Raw genomic sequence first — 21,835 nt, 5'->3', positions numbered from 1 at the left:
TTCGTTCCGAGAGGAAATTTTTGTTTATATTGACTAATTCATATTTATTCACTTTTTGGGACAAAATGTCGACATTAACAAAAAAGTAGAATTCAAAATATCGTATTTAAACGAAATGGTAATCAATCTCATGGAGAATCTTCCTACGATATTTATAACTTATGTCGTGCACGATATTGATCGTTTGATCAAATAACGATGGCTAGAAGGAAATATAATAGATCTCTCCTGTGTTGGGGGAAATATTATGATAGTGTTACATTCAATATACTCGTATTTAGAAAAAAAAAATCTTTGGGATAGTACATTACGAAACTCCAAATATTATCTTACTAGAAATATAATATAATCCTCGCTTATCGAACGGAATAATTAAATCAGTATCGCGTCCATAGCTATGAAAAGATGTAGCCGAGTGATTAAAGGATACATTTAAATAGATAATTGAGTTATACAATCGTATCATCCAATTGTCTGATGCTGTTATTCGTTTGATAAGGGATAGACAAATGAAAAAATACCTGTCATGTTATCAAAATCAGATACGCGTGTTACGTTCACAGGACCGAGCCACTCATTCCCGTCCACCTGTACTGCTCCATCCAAGCGTGCCAAAGGACAATCAAGGATGGAGAGAAATAATACCTAATCGATTAAAACGAAGGTACTTGATACGTAGGGAGGATCGTAATATGCAGATGGATTTTCTTCAAATCCCAATCAAAACGTACTAACGAGAGAATCCTGACTACATAGCAAATTACATCGTTGAATTTACAATATTACACTAAAACGTTAATTAAATATTATTAATCTCTTTTAAGCAAACGAAGAGAATATTATGACAAGCACCTTAGAAGATTGATTCAACATATCATCAGTTTTTAATTTAAGCAAATGATTACTTAATTTAATTTGATGGAATAACGATGTCAATGTGACGTAAATATGGAACAAATCGGTAAATCCTTTAATCGTCCCTACAGGTTTAACCGTTTTGAAAATTTAATCATTTAAATCTACCTTAATTTTATTTCGACTTTTATGAGCTCATCCTGCAATTCATGATTAAACCTTCCATTCTCATAATCGTTTCTATTCTCGATATCATTTTCTGTTTTTTCCTTATTATTTTATTATCTCCGATAGGTCTCGACGATCCGTATAACTTCGATCTTAGGATACACCGTGTTAGAAAATTTCCGAAAGACGAACATCGTTTTGACTAGAATTAAATTTATCTGTGGAATCATCGTCGTCGAGATAAAATCTATCGTCTAATAAATCGTGTGCGAGCGTGGACGAATAATCTTTACACTCACCTTGGCCATCTTCATATCCTGTATCTCCTCCTTCTTCCTCTTCTTCTTCAAGATTGATTCGCAGATGTTCCTTTTCGGAATCATTCTTAATCGCCCCAAGTTTTTCCTTATCGTTGTCAATTTCACTCATGGCAATGAAATAAATATAGTTACGGTATATATAATTTCCTAAATAATTGCTATCAAAATAAACATAGTTCGATAAACAGGAACACAGTCGACGTTTTAATTGATCTTTATCTTACTTTCCCGGCTGCATTGAATTCTTTTGAGGGTTCAAAAAGATGGAATCTATAAAGATTCCGCGAAGTAATCTTCTTATATACGAAGGAACGTTCCTTCATTAGAGCAAAAATTCCACTTTGATCCACGATTCGCGTGCACCGTCGGATGTCTCTTCGACGAACTTTTCCGAACGCAATCACCTATATCCTTTTACGAAAATTCTCGCTTTAACATAATGAATCGCGGCCCTGACGATGAACTGTAACAAAATACTGAAAATTTCAAAGAACGATTAGATACTTCACATGCAGATCACTTCGCCGATTATACCATTTTTTTATGATAAAATGAAAAGGGGAAAAAATATTGTTTGCATATATAACATTTTTAATCGTCGTTTGATAGATGGAAATTAAAATTGTGTATATTAAGGAACACAAAATAATTTATTATGAGAAAATTTCAACAATAAAATTAAGTCTTTTTCATTTAATATTAATTCTTGATTAACCTATTAATAAGGGCGCGATGAATTAATCGAAGCAAAAGCGTTTATCACAATATGCTGTTATGCAATCTGGATTATTACATATGGTAGTTAACAGAAAAAAGCAAAAGTAACTCGAATTAAAAGGGATTGGTGGACAAATCCGTTTCCCCCAATCGTTTCCTTTTCGGTTATTTCGACCGCGACATAGGATGTTTCGATGAATGCGTAAAGGGCATTCAAATGTATTTCGTGAACTGAAAAATAAATATAACTAATTATTATCTCTGAATCCATATTCTTTGGCACTGTGTAATAAAGAAAGATTTAGCTGAAATAAAGAAAGAGAATAAAAGATAATATTGTAAAATAAATTCTCTTGGAATTTTTCTTACTCGAAATTAATACTTGATTCGAGCATGATGTATATTTTTTAGTTAATTTCTAATTGTATATTGTAGAAAAACAATGAATGAAAGAGACAGAAAAGAACGAATACAAAAAAAGGAAAATAATTTGTCCAGTTATTTGAAAACAAGTCGGAAATTTACTTCCTCGCGACCCATGACATTTCCGCTCTTTCTATCCTGTAATACGTGGTATTGATTGATTGGCTTAGAATGTAATAACCCCTTCCACCGAGCCACGTCTCGAAAATTAGCTGTGTCTTCGGACCTGACGATTTGAGGAAGAGTCTCGCATGCGAAGGTCATGCTTTCAAAAATTTTTGAACGAGTAATGTGCAAGTATGTGCAAAATAATCGTGTTTACGCGTCATACGTCTCAAAGAAACTTACAAGCAATCCAAACGGTATAAGTTCTTCATTCTCACTAGTCTTTTGTTCCTTATCGATATAACGTAAATTTATCGGTAATCGTTAGTGTGTAACTTAGTCTCAAATTTCAATAGAATATTACGGAAATGAAACTGATTTTCGTGATCAATGCCATCCTAAGTATTATTTTGTTGCTTCTCGTAGAAGATATTTTATATCGCTTAAAAGGGCGTAACCCGATTTACCTTTGATGACTGCACAATTTAAATGAACAATTGAGGGTCTGTCATGACTCTTAACTAAACTACGAATTGTAAACTCTTCCAGAGATACAGGAGATGAAACAGAGGCGAAAGCAGTTCCAACAGCCTTGAAGTGTTCAGAAAAAGCAGAATCGACGTTTATCTGAATTGTAATTACTTTCAAAGAAGATACGACAATTTCAACAAGCTCTCCTTGATAATTAAACGTTCGACATTAGAAATGAAACACATTCACTTTGTACTTCCATTTCTTCCATACATCAGATGATATGTACTACATGGATAATACAAATGTCCGACCAACAACCAGATAAAGAAACGAAAATATTTTCCTCTTTAATCTTATATTTAAATGGTCAATCGATCAATGCTGTGTTTATCGAATGGTAAGATATTTTGGAAATAAGATGTAAATTTTTTATTAGAAAGTATAATATGCGAGATAAAATCTGTATCATAAATACGTTTTATTTCAGTTACTGAATTTTTATAAAGATTTTATGACGACTACGGGAGTATTGTTATTGATGAGAGGGACATTAGGTCTTTTAACTGCAGCTATCCTTAAGGTATTGTATTAGTTTATATAAATTAAGAACCCATATATCTATCAACTAATGTAATGAAGAATATTAGATATGGGAAACAAGATGCTAGATGAAGGAGAGCAGATGAATAATAATATATGAATAAAAATTTAAATAATTTCTCATAGAATTTTGCGTTAAATGTCATTCGTTATTTAATGTGTCAGATCGTAAAAGCGACGGAAGAAGCTGATGCTGCTCACGAATTTATTACCAATCTTGCAAATGATGTGAAACCCAATTTGGTGAGGAAGGAAACTAATTATATGGTGTCTGAAAACAATGTTGCTATTGCTGAAGCATTATTATAGCAGCAATCGACTTCAATATTAAATTTTAATAAACGAGGTACGAAGAGATCAGATATAAATAACTCGTTAAGTAACTTATCCAATTTTCTATATTAATCTCATCTTTTATTATATAGTGCATCGTAAAAGCAGAAAATTAGTTCAAGAAGTAGTTGGAAATTATAACCAAAGAAGGAACATCGTTAGCTATTGCACTTGTGTGCATGTTGTGATTGGGACTACTTAGGAGAAGGGAAAAGAAGAAAAAATATTTGTGTTTTGCCGACGTAGTTTGGAAAGACCAATATGGCAGTATTTTATAAAACTTGAAACGGTGATACGAGGAAATGGGAGAGATTTACCTTTTCTAAAGGATTCAAACGTGAGCGGCTTTAAATGTAAGTCATATGGGATTATACTTAGAGAGATTTGTCGAGGGGCCGTCGGACGTTCTACGCGGGGCAAAGATCAAAGGGGAATTGAAATGAAACTGAGGGAGGTAACATAGGGACGATGAAAAGATTCACCGTTTTTGGAAGTAATAACGTTAGCAGGGAAATACTTTAAAATTATACGGGAAATGGGAAGTCCATGGTCACGTCATGGTTATTCCATCGATTTAAATTAGGTAACCGTTCGATATTATTAAGAAAGGAGAAATGCTGAATTCTATATTTCAAATTGTTTGTCATAATATTCACGACATGTACTTAAAAAATATTCGTAATATTTAATTAGCGATTTTCATAAATATTGAAATTTGGACGAAGTCATTTGGTGCGTAGCGCGAATTACCTGTTATTAATACGTTCTCCCGTACTTATCGTCAAGTACTTCCGTTTTAATCCTTTCCTTATTATCTCTCCATCGGCGTGTGCTCTGGTGCGCGTATCTTCTTCAGTTCGAATGGACGGGTTTGAGTGCCCGGTTCAATGTGGGTGTATGCGTACGATTCCTGTCTTATCAGAGATATGGACTATTTTCTAAGCATTAAATTGATTTGGAACATAATATACGAAATATTATATAACTGTAGGTATAATGGGATCATTATTTTGCATTCTCCGATAGGGAGTAAATTTCTAGGAAAATGTACGCGTTCATGCAGAAGAATCAAATCAGTCGTGGTAGATGGATCTACTAGAGACTTAATCAGGTAATTAAATGATGCGGCTAAATAGATAATTCAGTTATACCACTAATTTTATTATCGAATTCTCTGCCTGGTTTGATGAGAGGAAAAACTAATGAAAAGATACCTTTCTTGTTTTGAAAATAAGAGAGGAGAAGTACGCAGACACGCTCACTTGAACTCGTGCACGTAAATGCGCACATGTACGAGGAGAGATAATTACTCGTTTAATATGATGGTGCTGGACGATAGGTAGGAGAAAAGGCGTACATGCAGATCGTTAAATCCTGATCAATACCCGGTAATACGGGAATTTGTAGACATGGGGGATCATATGTTTTTGGAAAAATATCATAATTTTTTCCATTATAACTTTCTACTTATCTCAATGATAAATGTTGAATCAATTCTCTTTCCACATTATCATCCCTCGCATTATGTATGAGATTCCTTCCTTTTTTTGTTGGATGTCATCACTAACACTCATCGTATTCTTCCCGATTAATATTTATTTTTTCTAACATATTTGTATTAATATTTCCCTTTAATCCAAAATTCCCCTTCAGTATTATTTATGACACGAAACTCATTCGTGTTTGGATAGTTTGCCATTCTCTTAATGAAAAAGAAAGAAGTAAATAAACGTGTTGATAATCTCAAATTGTATATTACGAAATCACGAAACGATATATACCAAAAGAATATTACGTTTCAGATTTTCTGGCTTATTAGTCCAAGGAACTATCTATTTCACTACAAGTATCAATACTAAGCGATTTTAGCTTCGAAAATATCTGCTCAGTTTTATGATTACTTGTTTACTCCATCAAATGTCGCTACCTCGTACGGGGCGTACTCGCGTACCATTGCAGAAAATTCTTTATCACTTTCTTTAAGTGGTTTAGTGAAGCCCCCAGACTATTGTGTATGTACTTCTTTTCCGTAAAACCGATTGATATTCTTTTCATATAACTTAGTAATTTGAGCATTTCTTAATTAAGTATCTGAGTGGTTTTCTTGGAGCGGAAATACGGGAAAGAAAAGAAGGTAATATTAGGAAACCATAAATGTGACGAAAGATTTTCTCCAAATACGTTGTATAGATATAAGTAGTGAAGAGGAACTCCAGAAAGACATTTATATAGATTCGTTAGAAAAAATAAATATTTATCCGGAAGAAAAGGATAGAAGTGATTGGTCAAAGCTCATTGATGAAAGAGATGGAAATTTTTTAAAAGAATTGCTTGAAAACTAATCATAGATTTCGTAGAAAATAATAAGGAATACAATTTTTATCTTTTTATAACGAAATATGTTCTTCAATATATACGAATTCATATAAACCAAGCATCTTTATAATACATTGTATGATTTTAAAATTATGATATATAATGTGATGTGAATCGTAGGATGACGTTTGCGCGATAAAGTGCCATCGATTTGTTGAGAGCTAACGACCGAAAGAACTCTGGGCACAAATGGTTATTACGTTTTACGCACATTAATTGCTTTCACGCACGGAAAGGTCGAAAATGAAGATAATTAAGGGGAAATGAACTTCTCTTTTATGATTGAACAAATATCTTTTAATTCGGAATGTTACTTTTCTCTTTTTTTCTTTACAGTTTATAATTTGAAATGAACTAAAGAATGATGACGATTGACAATTAAGTTTTTTCTTGTTTGTATGCATAAAAATGACTATCAATAAGAATTAAATTCTCCATTTTTGTATTTTTTGATACTATCATTTCTTTTTCTTTATTACGCAATAATAAGAAATGCGGATTCACAGAAAATCTTTCCCCATATTCATTTTTTTTTTTTCGTTATATCATCTCTTTTACGTATTTCATTTGAATGCATTTTACGCAGGTCAATTAAAATTGTCTGTTAAGCGGTCGAAAAGTCTGAAAAGGCCGAGGTTGGGAGGAAATGAATTTCTCGACCAATCTCTTTTAATTCGACCCATTATCATTCGTTCGAATACCGGTATGACTAGACGGAATATGCCTTTTTGAAAGAACTCATAGATGGGGAGTTTTAGCTAGAGGGTATAATCGATTCGAATCAAATAGGCCATTGAAGGGTTGTCCGACCTTGCAGATGGAACATGAATCAAAGTGGAATTGAGATGGAACTGAGGAAAGTTTATCTTCTAACATGATTAATCCTACGAGAACGATATAAAGATTCACTGCTTTTCGAGATAATAATGTTAGGCCGAGATTACTTTTAAATTATACGAGAAATGATAATTCCATGTTTACTTCATAGTGTCCTTGTTATTTATCCATTTAAATTGAGTAGTTATTCCATCTAATTATAAATATAAGAAATTTTGAGTTCAACGTTTCAAATTTTTAATCCTAATAGTCGTGATATGTATTGAAAGAATATTTATAATATTTAATGTACGTTTTTCAATAATATCGAAATTTGAACGAATTAATTTGCTGTGTAAAGCCAATTCTCTTGTTAGTAAGTTTTGATTGGGTCTTACTGAAAATGTATGTGCGTATTACACTCGGATTAAAAGATTTGTTATTGTCTCTCACCATGCAGGTCTGCTTTTGTGTGAGCTCATGAGCGCTACTATGTGAACGGGAATACGTGCGCGGTTCTGCGAGCGTATATCTCCTCCCTTATTTTGACAAGAAGAAAGGTGTTTTTTCATTTGTTTTCCTCTCGTCGAATCATGGAAACCATTCGACAATACGATTATCACCTATTTAGCTGCATTATTGAATTTGCAGGTCGATGTACTACGACTAATTATGTTCTTTCGTACGAATGAGTACTTTTTTCTAAAAATTTATTTCCTACTGGAAAATTTCAAGGAATGTTTCAATTATATTTCGAGTAATCTAATATTTCTTTTATTACGCTCCAAGTTAATTAGTTCCTAGGAAAATATTATCTTTCTCGATTCGTTTATTTCTCATTACGTATAACCGAGTATAGAAACGATTTCATAATATTTCTAGTAATATAATATGACAAATTTATTTAGCATTTTCTAATATTTACTCGAATGATTAAATATATCCATCAGCATACATATAATAAACATTTACGTAATACTTCCCCCAAAATAGTATAGATTTATTATATTGTTTTCCTACTATCGTCCTTCGATTAAACGGTCGACAGCGCTCAAAGTAAAAATTATAAATGTTGCAGGAAGATAGCCCTTCCTTGAGATAATCTTTTCTTTTGAATATAATTTTGGAAGTCTTCTTTTCTTGATAATGTCGACGTTCTCTTCACAAAAATTATATAAATATGAATAAATATGTACCAAACATAAGATCCTCCTTGAAAAGTGGATAAACCAAACTCGATGCTAACAAAGTAAAATAATCAAGAGGGAGAAATGAGGTATAGAGAATGACCGATAAGCGGAATCGAATGGAAAAAAAAAGGTTAAAACTAAAACGAAACTTCCCCTTTGAGATAGTATTTATCCATGATTATTGGGAACATTGTGATGAGATTACCGCGGAAGACATAACATCTCGTTAATATCTGCAAAATAGTGGGGGCCAAAATAAATGGTAAAAAAATTTTATGTGACCATTGAATTTATTGTATTCTTTAAAAAGGAATACAAGCTGTTGATTCTGAGTCTCTTAGTCATCCATGCAGATTCCAGTGGACTCCAGAAGATGGAACCCCTATAGAAGCACCCCCCCCCAGGCACGATAATGGAGTATATCGTCTATATCATTTTAAACAACACTTTCGATAAGATAAAGCGTATATTAATTTTTCTTATCTTCACTTATCAGTGTCAATTGATTGTCCAGCGGGATCATTTTTGTTTTTATACAGCCAGTCCTGTAAGACGTAATTATTAATAGAGCAGGATGAAACAATTTTCACTTAGAAATTTGTAAGTTCATTACATATTGTTTGAAGTAAGCTTAGCGAAAAAATTATATAAAATTTTGCCTTATATTTGCTATGTGCATGAATGAAATATTCATTATACTTTTCAGACGGCAGATAGATTCTCTACATACATACATACATATGTGTGTGTGTGTGTGTGTGTGTGTGTGTGTGTGTGTTATATGTATGTATATACTCACGCACACACAAATACAAACACGTTTAAACATTACGAAGATCGTAACGCGCAAGGAACATGAAATAATTTTAACCTAAATTTTTAACAGTTTCTAATTTTAATCTCAGAGTGGTTCCATCTGAGTTGCGTCGCTACGTATAATGTCAATAAAAACGAACCTTTGAATGAATTTGAAGGTTGTCTTCACTTTCCACAGGTGAAAACTTCAAACTTAATACTTTCGATAATTTTAAATCCATTTGAACAAAATAGATGGACGAGAAGTTAAATAAACCACTGTTTTAGTAACATTTCGTTAAACGCCCCACGGGACACCTACTAAGCAACAAATATTTTTAATTTATTTTCCGATAGACTTGAATTTTGAAATGGCGATCGGTCGCTCTCTGTAAAGTCGTAAAATGATTGATTTGGACAGTTTCAGGATCAGTCATTCTTTCTACTCCGACGAGTAAACATTGAAGCTCTGTCGCTGTCGCCTGAAAAAAAATGAAGATAATTACGTTCACGTACGTGTGTATAAGAAAAAATATTATTTGAGGTAATTGTAAAAAAAAAATAAAGTGATAAAAAAGGAGACTGTTTGAGTTAACCTTCCTAGGTGTGTTTATATTATTGCAAACATTTTACTAAGTATCCTTAATAATATATCGACGTATGCATCATTAGGATCAGCAGTGTTACAGATCTTTAGTTTATGCAACATGATATGGGAAGCCAATCTGTAGGGTCATTGTCTCCAAAGCAATAAGAATATAATACGATCAAATTGGAAATTTAAAGCAGAATTTTTTCAAAATTTATTATTATAATTATTACACGCTGCTAATCAAGAAAATAAAGAATTACCTACAGCAAAATTCCAGGAATAAATGCTCGTGGTAGCCATTGATAGTCCTCTTTAATTGGTCCTTGAATTATGCGGTCCACTCTTCTTGAGGTGTATATAAGGAATATCAACTTTTCGCAAAGTGTGTGGTAACACTGCATGGAAAACTATATACTGGAAATAGATGGAACTATCAGTTTAACACTTTATATCATTTCTACCTGTTTTTGCATAGTAAAGAAAAGAAAAAATATCAGCTGATTTTAAACTGAATGTAATGAACTTACCATGCACAGTGAAAATAGTTCTATCTCCCTCCGTTAATAATTACGATCTGCAGGGCTATCTGTAAGAAAACAATTAGTTCTTAATAATGCATTACGATTCATTCATCAAAAAACAGTTCTGTAACAAGCCGTTAATTCAAAAAGGAGATTGTCAAATATAACCATTCCAAGGGATATTCATATTAACTAAATATTTCACTAAATTTTCGGACAAATAACCCCAATTATACTATTTTCTCTGTTTAATATTATACAATAATATATCCGAGACAAATTGCGCGATGTAATATACAGTGTAAAATAATAATAAAGAGCTATACAACATTCTATGATATATTAGAAAATATACTATATATAAAACAGTAGAATTGAACAAAAAATTGTATAAAATACAGGAGAATGCGTTAATATTAAACTGTAAATATATAAAATTCAAATAAGATTTTACTAACCGAGAGCGTGTTGCTTAAAATGTTACAGATGATTTCCATTATCGCGACTGAAGAGGCGCTTTTATATTACTCCGGACCATCCATCTTTTAAAGCCCATAAGAACGTGCTTCTAGGACGACTCGAAACGAAATGAACGTTTCATTCGATTTCCGCGGATTGCTCGTTACTCCTCATATAGTAACTCGAGCATGCGCTATATCCGTCCACTCCCTTTTTTACATTTATTCACGAGGGTGGCATCCCCGATTATCTTTTCACAATGTTAACAATAACTTTGGATCAATATTATCGTAAAGGGGAAATTTCTTTTCGCCTTTAACTGGCTTTTCTCCTTTTGATCTCTTTTTCTCCTTTGATTTCCCTGTTTTTCATTCTCTATACTCATATCTTTTCAATCGTTACATTTTGTAAAAGTCGAATTGTGATTACCTTCATTCCGAGGAAAATTTTTGTTGATATTTATATATTCATATTTATTCCTTTTTTGCGAAGAGAACGTCAACATTAACAGGAAAGTAGAATTCAGAATATTGTATTTAAACGAAATGGTAATCAATCTCATGAAGGATCTACTACCATATTTATAACTTATGCCTTGTGCGATGTTGATAAGTTGATCTAATAACGATGGCTAGAAGGAAATATAATAGATCTCTCCTATGTTGGGGGAAATATTATGATACTGTTACATTCAATATACGCTTATACAGAAAAAAAATCTTAGGGATAGTACATTCGGAAACTACAAATAGTATCTTACAAGAAATATAATAAAGTCCTCGCTGTGCTTGGTTATACGTAATAGAAACAGACAATTCTCAAATAAAAATTAAAAAATAAAATTTTTTCCTAGGAATTGATTAGTTTGGAATATAATATACGAAATATTAGATAACTGGAGGGATTATTAGATCATTGTTTTCACTTCTTCAATCTGGAGCTCATTTCAAGGGAAATGTACTCGTTCGAGCGGAGTAATTAAATCAGTGTCGCGTCCATAGCTATGAAAAGATGTAGCCGAGTGATTAAATGATGCATTGAAATAGATAATTGAGTTATACAATCGTCTCATCTGTTGTCTGATTCTGTCATTGGTTTGATAAGGGAAAGACAAATGAATACATACCTTTCTCGTCTTCAATACAATAGAGATGTACCCAGGCAGGCTCGCTCATTCCCAACCACTTGATCTCGCGTACGTAAGCGCGCATATAAGCGCGCACGTGGGGGAGAGGTAACAATAAATCGTTTAATATGATGGTGCTGGGCGGTAAATACGAAAGATGCGAAGTGCGTACGTGCAGATCGTTAAATTCCGATCAATACCCGTTAGCAAGAGAATTTGTAAACATGGAGGATCTTTGCAAAAAAATTAAAATTTTGTCCTTTATAATTTTCTACGATGTCTATGATAATTGCTGAATCAATTCTCTTTCCACATTACGATCCCTCGCATTATGTATGAGATCTTGCCGTTTTTTTGTTGGATGTAATGACTATCACTCCTGTCTTTTCCTTCCCGTATAATATTTATTTTTTCTAACGTATCTGTATAAATGTCTATATGGAATTCCTCTTCAGTACTACTTATGGCACGAAACTCACTCGTGTTTGGATATTTTGCCATTCTCTTAATGAAGAAGAAGAAGTAAATAAACGGGTTGGTAATCTCAAATTGTATATTACGAAATCGCGAAACGATATATACCAAAAGAATATTACGTTTCTGATTTTCTGGCTTATTCGTCTAGGGTACTATCTATTTTATTAGAAGTTTCAATACTGAGCGAGTTTAGCTTCGAAAATATCTCCTCAGTTTTATGATTGCTTGTTTACTCCATCAAGTATCACTACCTCGTACGGGGCGTACTCGCGTATCATTGCAGACAAGTCCTTATCACTCTCTTTAAGTGGTTCAGAGAAGCTCTCAGACCGTTGTGAATGTACTTCTTTTTCTTAATACCGATTGATATACTTTTCGTATAACTTGGTAATTTGACCATTTCTTAATTAAGTATCTGAGTGGTTTTCTTCGAGCGGAAATACGGGAAAGAGAAGAAGGTAATATTAGGAAACCATAAATGTGATGAAAGATTTTCTCCGAATACGTTCTTTATCATTGTGTAATAACGAAAATGAATTCTTCGATAACTTGAGCAATATGCATTTGTTTACAAGAAAGGAATGTAATATTTAGAGAAAATGTTTTCAAAGATCAAGGAAGTAGATATAACTTCCGACGAAAAAATTTTTTTTTTTCGTCGGAAGGTATTTCTACTTCGGCATTCCTTGATAACATATGTATCTTATATTACCTTTCATCCTTGTAAACAAATACCTATTGCTTAAGTTAACAAAGACTCCTTTTCTTTATCACGCAGTAGTAATAAAATATATGACTTCAGAATAAATCTTTTCTCCTATTTATTTATTTATTTTTTTTTTTTTTTTGTAATATTACCTTCTTTCCTTTTACGTATTTTTTCTATGTGAGGACCACGGAGTTATTTAATGATTATGGAGGAACCACTGTTTCCACCGCAATTTTTTGAGAAATACATATTATAAACGGCACAATAGAACAAATCAAAAAATCGTCCAATTACTAAGTTATTTGAAAAGAATATCAATAGAATTTACGAAAGAGAAGATGAGAAGTGATTTCACGACAGTCTGAGCTCTTCTCTAATCCGCTTAAGGAGTAGTAAGAACTTGTATATATAGTGAAATTATAAGGGATTCCAGATTTCCAGAAAATAATAAGGAATTCCAGAAAGACATTTATATAGATACGTTAGAAAGAATAAATATTAATCCGGGAGAAATGGACAGAAGTGATTGTTATATCATCTAGCAAGAAAACGAAGAGCTCATTGTTGAAAAAGATGAAAATGTTGTAAAAGAATTCCTTGAAAACTAATCATTGATTTCGTAGAAAGTAATAAGGAATACAATTTTTGTCTTTTTATAACGAAATATGTTCTTCAATATCTACGAATTCATATAAACCAAGCATCTTTATAATACACTATGTGATTTTAAAATTATTATATGTAATGGGATGTGAATCGTAGGATCACGTTTGCGCGATAAAGTGCCATCGATTTGTTAAGTGCTAACGACAGAAAGGACTCTGGGCACAAATGGTTATTACGTTTTACGCACATTAATTGCTTTCATGGAGGGAAAAAATGAAATTAAATGAAATTAATTAAGGGGAATTGAACTTCTCTTTTATTAATGAACAAATATCTTTTAGTTCGACATGTTACTTTTCCCTTTTCATTTTTTTTCTGCTTTTCTTTACAATTTATAATCTGAAATTAACTAAAGAATGTTGGCTATTAACAATAAATTTGTTTCTTATTTTTATACCTAAAAATGACTATAAGTAAAAATTAATTTTTCCCTTATTTTCATCTCTTGCAACTATTATTTCTTTTCCTGTATTACGCAATGATAAGGAATATGGATTCACAAAAAATCTTTCGCCATTTTCATTGTTTGTTATATCATCTTTTTCTCTTTTACGTATTTCATTTCAGCACCCTCTCAGCAGGTCAATTAAAATTTCCTGTTACGCGCCAAATAGTTGAATAGGCGGGAAAGGATATGTGTTGGGAGGAAATGAATTTCTCGACCAATCTCGACCAATCTCGACCAATTTTTTATTTATCGTTGTTCGACTAATCGACCGACATGGTTCAAAGTATAAGTTATAAATGTTCTAGGAAGGAAGCCTTTCCATGAAAATACCTTTCCTTCTAAATAGAATCTCCCGATTCTATTTCTTGATAATGACAATGTTCTCTTGAAAAAAGATAAATAAATATGAATAAGTAAGTACTAAAAAAAGGTCACTCCCCCAAAAGGGGATAAACAAAATTAGATTTTTACAAAGTAAAATGATCGAAAGGATGTGCATATGGAGAATAATCAAAAGCAGAGAAAGAATCAAAAGTAAGGAGCAAGGATAGAAATAAAAAAAAAGTACCATCTACGGTAGTGTCGATTTAAAATTATTTGCAACATTGTGACATAATATCTCATTCATTTATGAAAAATATATATATGAAATAAGACGTATAATATACATGAAATAATATATATAAAAGTAATAATATAAAAATAATATAATAATATAAAATAATAATAATATATATAAAAAAGGAGATAGAAAATAGACGGAAGACAAATTGTGATTTAATTCTTGGATTTATTGTATCCTTTAAAAGGAAGTACAATGTGTTTATTGTATCGTCATTTAATCATATTCCTTAGAGTTACAGAAGGGAAAAGCCCAGAATAATATATTAGCCACCAACTAGGCTGGGTAATGAATTTTATATCATCTATATCGTTTGAAACAACATACCCTCGATAATATAAACGTCGGAACTTTAAAAGTTTGCTTCGCGGAAATTTGGATAAATAAATTTTTTGTCATACGTTCGGCCTGATGCGTTCATGGGTGCAATTTTGATTACTCTTTAACACGGCAGAGGGATTCTATATATATATACACACAAATACATACATTTATATCTATGTACATATTCATATATATCTTACTATATACTAAAATCTAATACATATATATATATATGTATGTATATATATATACATTTATTCACACATTTGTCTACACGTTGATATAGTGAACATCTCTAAGCAGATAAATGAAAATGGTATTAAAGAGATACTTGACAAATAAATTGAAATAATAAAAATGATGTCATTAAGAAAGAAGTAAAGAGATGTTTGTCGGTAAAATGAACCAACTGATACCGATTTCATAGTTTCATATATCTTTGCAAGACAGATAAATGTAAACTCCACCGTTGAAAAATGTTTGCATTTCATTTAGTTTCAAAAAAAAATTATTTATTATTATTTAATTTATTATTTACGAGAAAATCAAACAACCCATTCGTAAATAATACTATAGAAAAGTAATATAATAAATAAGTAAATGAAAATAATTGAATTTATGACAAAATAAGAATAAACACAAAATGGTCTACCTGAATTGCTTCAAAACATATCGTGGATATCGTGGAAAATGATATGGAATAGACTTTTGATTTCTTTTGCAAGAAATTTGTTCCTCGATGTATATAAATTCCTATAAATCAAATACCATTATACAATATGTTATAATATACACGACGTTTGCGCGACGAAACGCCACCGTGTTGCTGATAATTAACGTTCGAATGGGCACCGAGTAAGACCGGTAAATACGGAAAAATATCGAAATTTAAATCATTCGGTGCTTTTCATGCGTCTACTCAACGAAAAAAGAATTTGTATCATTCTCCTTGCTCTTCGATAAATCGAATAATATTATTACTATAGTAACGATTATAGCATTTCAACCTATCTCCTTAAAAATAATGTATAATCGACAGATGAATTGTTTTCATGATCGTAATATTGAAACGATAGTATATTCTCTTTAATATTGCGGATACTGAAAGCCGAGAGGAACTAAAGATAATTTAAGCTAAAATTTCAATAATTTGTGATTTTGATCTCTGCGTGAATGCATCTGAGTTACGTCACTGCGGGTAATGTCAAGAAAAACGAATTTTTGACTGGCTTTGACGATTGCCGTCTTTTTATAAAGGTGAATACTTCAAACTTAATACTTCAGATATTTGTAAATTTATTAAAACTATATACATGTACGAGTAGTTAAATAAACCACTGTTTAAGCAATAGTAAATTCCGTTGAACCTTACACGCTACTATTTTCTCTTTAATGGTTCCTTGAATTCTGTGCTCGACTCTTCCCGATGTGTGGTAACATCGCATCGGGACCTATATCCTGGGAATAAAAGGAAATAACACTTACATCATTTCTACCCTTTTTACTCCTTGATAGTAAAACATCATTATTCTTTACCGGATTTAAATTTATTCAAGAAATTTGCGGTAATTGAAGACAGCTGCATAGCAAAGAGTGTAGTACACATTCATCGCCTTTTATTACACTTTATGCAAATTTTTATATTTCCTCCGTCGATTCGATCGTGTGAAACAATTACTACGTGACAAGGAACAATTATCATCCACGAAAAATATACTCGTTTATATAGAATAAGAGGAAAACTAATGAGAAAATACCTGGCACGGGCACTCATTTACGCCCACTTGAACTGGAGCACGTAAGCGTGCTAGTATACGGACAGAGGTAATAATAAATCGTTTAATATGATGGTGCTTGACTACAAGTATGAGAGAATTACGAGCAGGTCGTTAAATTCCGATCAATACCCGTTAACAAAGGAATTCGCTCTACCTAGCAAATTACTTCGTCTAAATTCCTATATCCCTGATAAACGTATATTAAATATTATGAATATTTATGAATCTAAATTGACTGCATAACAATGACAGGGTGACCTAAACGTGGACTTAATATTTCATGTATAATCTAAAACTGTTCTGATTTTATAGTAATACATATAATATCTTTTTCACTATTATATGGAAAAACGGTGAATGTTTTAATCGTCGCAGCAGCTTTAATCCTTTTGCAATATAAAGATCCCTCCATTTCTTTTCGATTCTCCGTTGAACAAGGTCCTGCTTACAACGTCGAACGGCTCTTCGAAAAATCTTTTTGAGCACAATCGACTGTATCCTCTAGCTAAAACCCACTTCGATCCTTTGAGTGCGGGATATTCCGTCCCTTCACATTACCATTCGAATGAAACATTCGAAAACATCGCCATATTAATCTCGTCAATGTTTGTACTCATTGCCACTATAAATTTTTTCTTGTTCTTCCTGCTTTATTTTAGTCACATAATGTGCAGGATATGGATCTTTCCGGATGAGTTAAAGTCAAGGACGATTTTTCGAAACGAAATATCTTGCCTTCGAGTCTAACACGCTGCTTTGTAGTATCTCTAGGAAGTACTAAAAAGTTTCGGAAGATGTTGATAAACTTAGATAGTACAATATTTTCGACCGATAATGTGTGATTCAATCTATGTTTTCCATGCATGAGATATGTCTATATGTACTTCTTTTTTTCTTCTTTTTGAATTCGATCTGTAATTTAAAGCGCCATTACCACCGATGAACTGTAACACAAAACTGAATATGTTAAAATACAATTAGTTACTTCTTATACTGATCAATTTGTCTGTCATATAATTTTTATTAATACATAAGGAAATTGGGAAAAAAATATTTTTTGCATTAATAACATTTTTTCTGATGGGAATGATTCTTCTGATGAGAATCATAAATGTGTATATTAACGTGCACAAGATATTTTTATCATAAGAGAATATCAATACTATAATTAATGCCTTTCCATTAAATATTAATCCTCGCTAGGGAGCGATCAATTAAAATGAAGCAGAAGCGTTTATTTCGATATGCCTTTGTGCAATATGAATTTATTTATATGGTAGTTAAAAAGGGACGGTAATAACATGTTGAATTAAAAGAGATTGAGAAATTAATTTCCTCCCAACCCACACTTTTTCGGCCGCGTAATAGGACATTTTAATTGCTTCGCGTAAAGCGCTTGGAAATAAAATACGTCAAAGGGAAGATGGTATAACGAAAAAAAAAAAAACAAGAATATTGCGAAAGCTTTCTTCTGACTTCATATTTTTTAATATTGAGTAATAAAAGAAAAAAAATGATATTTTTATCAGATGAAAAAAACTGAGGATTTAATTCAAGAATTGAAATGGTACTCAGGCTAACATTGGTACTGCTTTAATATTAAAAATGATTAAATCTGCATGAACGATCAAAAGATTCACCATTTTTCAGGATAATAGTGTTAACCCGGAAACGCTTTTAAATTATGCGATATATATTCAGAGAACGTTTACCACACCGTGCATCGTTAAAACGTCAGTTTAATTAATCAACATAATTACAAAGAGACGAAGTGTTTGGTTCAATGTTTGTCAGAATATTCATGTCATGTGCTTAAAAATAACATATAAAGAACGTTTTTCAGAAATGTAGGTATATGGATGAATTAATTTACTGCCTAGCGCAAATACATTTCGATTGGGATTAAATGAAAAAGCATGTACACGTGACATTCTTCCAAAAGTTTCGTCAAGTACCTTTATGGTAAACGAATTTTTATTACCCCCCTCTATGCACCTGTTTTCTTGTGTTCGCTAATCCGTGCTAGTTCATGTGGGCGGGATTACGTGTGCGGTTCTGAGAGCGTGCATGCGTATATCTCCTTCCTTATTTTGATAAGAAGAAAGGTATTTTTTCATTTGTTTTCCTCTCATAAAACCAAGCAGAGAATTCCATAATACAATTAGCAGTGTATTTTAATTACCTATTTAGATGTATTATTTAATTTGCAGATCAATGTACCGTGACTACTTTAGTTCTTTCATACGAACAAGTACATTTTCCTAAAAACTTATTTTCGACTGGAAAATTTTAAAGAATGATCCAATTATACTTCGAGTAATCAAATATTTCGTATATTACGCTCCAAACTATTTAGTTCCTCGGGAAATATACTTTCTCGATTCGTTTATTTCTCATTACGTATACCCGAGTATAGAAACGACTACATTATATTGATTGTAATATAATATGACAAATTTATTTGGTATTTTTCTTATATTTCCTCGAATTATTAAATATCTCCATAAGCGTACATATAATAAACATTTACAATTAATTTAATACTTCCCCCAACATAGTATTGATCTTTTATATTGTTTTCTTACTATCGTTGTTCGATCAAACGGTCGACTTCCCTCCAAGTAAGAATTATAAATCTTGTAGGAAGATAGCAATTCCTTGAGATAATCTTTTCTTTTAAATACAATTTTGGAAGTCTTCTTTTCTTGATAATGTCGACGTTCTCTTCACGAAAATTATATAAATATGAATAAATATGTACCAAATAGAAGGTCTTCCTTGAAAAGTAGATAAACCAAATTCGATGCTTACAAAGTAAAATAATCACAAGGGAGAGATGATGTATATAGAATGACCGATAAGCAGATAGTATCTATTCATAATTATTGGTAACACTGTGATGTGATTACCGAGGATGACATAACATCTCGTTAATATCTGCAAAACAGTGGGGGCCAAAATAAATGGTAAAAAAATTGATTTTTATCATTGAATTTATTGTATTCTTTTAAGAGGAATACAAACTACTGATTCTGAGTCTCGTAGTCATCCATGCAGGTTCCAGTGGACTCCAGAAGATGGAACCCTATAGAAGCACCCCCCCAGGCACGATAATGGAGTATATCGTCTATATCATTTTAAACAACACTTTCGATAAGATAAAGCGTATATTAATTTTTCTTATCTTCACTTATCAGTGTCAATTGATTGTCCAGCGGGATCATTTTTGTTTTTATACAGCCAGTCCTGTAAGACGTAATTATTAATAGAGCAGGATGAAACAATTTTCACTTAGAAATTTGTAAGTTCATTACATATTGTTTAAAGTTAGCTTGGCGATAAAATTATATAAAATTTTGCCTTATATTTGCTACGTGCATGAATGAAATTTTCATTATTCTTTTCAGACGGCAGATAGATTCTCTACATACATACACACATATGTGTATATATATATATATATATATATATATATATACTCACGCAAACACAAACACAAATTCATTTAAACATTACGAAGATCGTAACGCGCAAGAAACATGAAATAATTTTAACCTAAAGTTTTAACAATTTCTAATTTTAATCTCAGAGTGGTTGCATCTGAGTTGCGTCGCTACGTATAATGTCAATAAAAACGAACCTTTGAATGAACTTGAAGGTTATCTTCGCTTTCCACAGGTGAAAACTTCAAACTTAATACTTTCGGTAATTTTAAATCCATTTGAACGAAATAGATGGACGAGAAGTTAAATAAATCACTGTTTTAGTAACATTTCGTTAAACGCTCCAGTAAACATCGAAGCTCTGTCACTTTCGCCTGAAAAAAAAATGAAGAAAATTACGTACGCGTATATAAGAAAAAATATTATTTAAGTTTTTATCTAAGGTAATTGTAAAAAAATATAATGAACCAGCGAAAATAGCAGTATCTCTTCCTATGAATAAACATAATTAAGCAAATTATTACTATGAAAGATATTAGAGGGTGAGATTCATGATAACATTTAACCCGTAATATCATGTCACTATTGATCGAATGAAATACACTTTGGTAATAACCCTAATTAATTAAAAAAGGAGACTGGTCAATGTTAACATTCCAAGGTGTTTTTATATTATTGCAAACATTTTACTAAGTTTTCTTCATAATACACCGACGTATGCATCATTAGGATCAGAAATGTTACAGATCTGTAGTTTATGCAACATGGTATGTGAAGCCTATCTGTAGGGTCATTATTTCCAAAGCAACAAGAATATAATACGATCAAATTGGAAATTTAAAGCAGAATTTTTTCAAAATTTATTATTATAATTATTACACGCTGGTAATCAAGAAAATAAAAAATTACTTACAGCAGATTGCAAGGATTAAATGCTGGTGGTAGACATTGGTATTCCTCTTTAATGGTTCCTTGAATTATGCAGTCCACCCTTCTTGACGTCTATATAAGGAATATGATATTAACATCTCGCAAAGTATGTGGTAACACCTCAAGGAAAACTATATCCTGGAAATAGAAAGAAATATTAGTTTAACACTTTATATCATTTCTGCCTGTTTTTGCATAGTAAATAAAAAAGAAAATATATGAGATGATTTTAGACAGAATGTAATGAACTTACCATGTTCTAGTGAAAATATTTCTATCTCCCTCCGTTAATACAGGATTAATAGGCTAACGAGTATCAAGTAATGCAGGGCTAATGCAGGACTATTTGTGAGAAAACAATTAGTTCTTAATAATGCATTATGATTCGTTTATCGAGAGACAGTTCTGTAACAACCCGTTAAAAAAGAAGACTGTCAAATATAACCATTCCAAGGGATATTCATATTGTCTAAATATTTCACTAAATTTTTGTACAAATAACTCCAATTACACTATTTTCTCTGTTTAATATTATACAATAATATACCCGAGACAAATTGTACGATAT

At 31.8% G+C, this 21,835-nt stretch overlaps 2 long non-coding RNA genes across 12 annotated transcripts in view; one reads left to right on the top strand and one right to left on the bottom strand.

Annotated features, from left to right (window-relative positions):
- Positions 1 to 20,520, top strand: part of LOC127070147 (uncharacterized) — a 43,953-nt gene extending 23,433 nt beyond the window's left edge. For 3 of the 5 annotated variants that reach the window (XR_007784236.1, XR_007784233.1, XR_007784237.1), the window contains 4 exons: positions 3,138 to 3,459; positions 3,550 to 3,642; positions 3,828 to 4,008; positions 4,088 to 7,534. This is a non-coding gene — a long non-coding RNA (uncharacterized LOC127070147). Of the gene's footprint in view, positions 1 to 3,137; positions 3,460 to 3,549; positions 3,643 to 3,827; positions 4,009 to 4,087; positions 7,535 to 8,265; positions 8,978 to 14,475; positions 16,473 to 20,301 lie in introns of those variants that run through there. The other 2 variants (XR_007784235.1, XR_007784234.1) reach the window with 2 other exon arrangements.
- Positions 1 to 21,835, bottom strand: part of LOC127070089 (uncharacterized) — a 51,915-nt gene that overhangs the window by 28,518 nt on the left and 1,562 nt on the right. For 4 of the 7 annotated variants that reach the window (XR_007784001.1, XR_007784003.1, XR_007783998.1 and 1 more), the window contains 4 exons: positions 21,521 to 21,672; positions 21,251 to 21,405; positions 20,535 to 20,711; positions 19,870 to 20,140 (listed from right to left, as the gene is read on the bottom strand). This is a non-coding gene — a long non-coding RNA (uncharacterized LOC127070089). Of the gene's footprint in view, positions 1 to 8,648; positions 8,923 to 19,869; positions 20,141 to 20,534; positions 20,712 to 21,250; positions 21,406 to 21,520; positions 21,673 to 21,835 lie in introns of those variants that run through there. The other 3 variants (XR_007784005.1, XR_007784004.1, XR_007783999.1) reach the window with 2 other exon arrangements.

The sequence above is a fragment of the Vespula vulgaris genome, chromosome 17 (genome assembly GCF_905475345.1).
Source record: "Vespula vulgaris chromosome 17, iyVesVulg1.1, whole genome shotgun sequence".
Taxonomy (NCBI): Eukaryota; Metazoa; Arthropoda; class Insecta; order Hymenoptera; family Vespidae; genus Vespula; species Vespula vulgaris.
Note: the sequence above shows the minus strand (reverse complement) of the source record. Positions and strands in the feature narration are given on the sequence as shown.